Raw genomic sequence first — 2,301 nt, 5'->3', positions numbered from 1 at the left:
TAGACCAGGCTGGTCTCGAACTCACAGAGATCCACCTGCCTCTGCCTCCTGAGTGCTGGGATTAAAGGCGTGCGCCAGCACCGCCCGGCTGCCCATATACTTTAATAAAATGTAAAATTTAATAGGGGCTGGAGACATGACTCAGTGGTAGAGCATATACTTCTCTTCCAGAGGACCTGAGTTCAGTTCCCCATACCCACGTCAGGTGGTTCACAACAGCTCCAGTGCAACTGACTTCTTTGGGCACCTGTGATCACATATACACACACCTGTCACACCCAAACACATAATTAAAAAATAAATCCTTTAGGCAGGTAGTAATGGCATATGCACTTAATCACAGCACTCAGAAGATAGAGACAGGTGGATCTCAACTTCAGCTCCACAGAGAAACCTTGTCTTGGGAGAAAAAAAAACCCAACAATTTAAGATGAGTGTGGTGACACATGCCTTAATGCCGAGGCAGGTAGATTTCTGGGTTTGAGGGCAGCTGGTCTACATAGTTCCAGGCCAGCTAGCACTACATAGAGTCACCCTGACTCAGAAAACAAACAAAATGTAAGGCCAGGCAGTGTTGGTACACCAGCACTTAGGAGTTAGAGGCCATTGGATCTTTGAGTTCAATGCCAGCCTCCTGGTCTACAGAGCAAGTTCCAAGATAGCCAAGGCTAGACAGGGAAACCCTGATTCAAAAAACAAACAAGAAAAAAAAGAATGTATAAATGAATATGTAAATATATAAACTAATGAAGCCAGATGTACTGGGCCACGCCTTTAATCCCAGCACTCAGGAGGCTGAGACAGGTGCATCTCTGTAACTTCAAGGCCAGTGTGGTCTACACACTGAATTCTAGGATAGCCAGAACTACATAATGAGAACCTGACTCAAAAATATCTACAAAAAAAAAAAAACCCAAATAGCAAATGCAAATGGTATTATGGTATTAGATGTACCATAAGATGCTCATAAGATAAAGGAAGACCAGCATTGAAGGCCAAGTTTAAAGAGCTAAGGGAAGGGGTTCTTCCCCAGAGCTTCCAGAATGAACCCCATTTTTGGCAGTGTTTTTTAATCCTCTCCCAGAACTTAGTGATAAACATGGGTTGTTTTGAGCCTCACAGTTGGTGGTAGTTACAGCAGCAATTGGAAAATCTTACCAAGTTATCTCCATGTGTCTTTGGATTCAACTGGATTATTTTTAGCACGGATTCCCAGGAGTAGGGTTACTGAGTCACAGTGATTGCTACATCTCAGTATCTCATTTTCAAAAAGATGTTTACCAATCGTCAGTGCTACCATCTCTTTCAAAGATAATTTAGGAAGTTTAAAACGTATCTTACATGATTATGCGACGACTGTACTTAAGACTTTTTGTTTGTTTACTTTTAGATATAGCCTGGCCACGTGTTGGCTGTCCTAGATTTGCAAACCAGGCTGGTTTTGTATTTGGAACGGTTTCCTGCCTCCACTTCTTCAGTACTAGGATTAAAGATAACATTTCTTTCTTTCTATCTATCTATCTATCTATCTATCTATCTATCTATCTATCTATCTAATCTATTGGGAGGATCTCTCTACACAGCTCTGGCTGTTCTGGAACTCACCATATAGACTACTCTGACACAAACTCATGGGATATCCTCCTGCCTCTGCCTCCTGAGTATTAGGATTAAAGACATAAGCCCCCTATACTCAACTGAAAATCTATCTTCCTAAAAAATCAAAACCTCTTTGCTTTCGTGAAGATTGAACCAAGGACCTTGTGCATGCTGGACAAGCTTTCTTCTGTTAAATTATACCTCAAGCTGGGTGGCGGTGGTGCACGCCTTTAATCCCAGCACTAAGGAGGCAGAGGCAGGCCGATCTCTGGGAGTTCGAGGCCAGCCTGGTCTACAACAGCTAGTTCCGGGACAGGCACCAAAGCTATCAGAGAAACCCTGTCTCGAAAAACAAAAACAAAATAATAATAAATAAATAAATTAAATAAAATAAATTATACCTCAAGCTCTAGTTTTTGTTTATTTGTTTGTTTGTTTTGTTTTTCAAAACAGGGTTTCCCTGTGTAGCTCTGGCTGTCCTGGAACTCACTCTGTAGAAGAGGCTGGCCTTGAATTCACAGAGATCCACCTAGTCTGTCCCAAGTGCTGGGATTACAAGTGAGCACCACCATCACCTGGCTCCAAACTCTATTATTTTTAAAGTGACACTGTGCATGCATTTATTTATATTTATTTATTTATATATATATTTATTATGTATACAATATTCTGCCTGAATGTATACCTGCAGGCCAGAAGAGG

Source organism: Microtus ochrogaster, chromosome 7, assembly GCF_000317375.1.
Source record: "Microtus ochrogaster isolate Prairie Vole_2 chromosome 7, MicOch1.0, whole genome shotgun sequence".
In the NCBI taxonomy this organism is placed as follows: Eukaryota; Metazoa; Chordata; class Mammalia; order Rodentia; family Cricetidae; genus Microtus; species Microtus ochrogaster.
The sequence above is the reverse complement of the archived record's forward strand: the minus strand, read 5'-3'. Positions refer to the sequence as shown.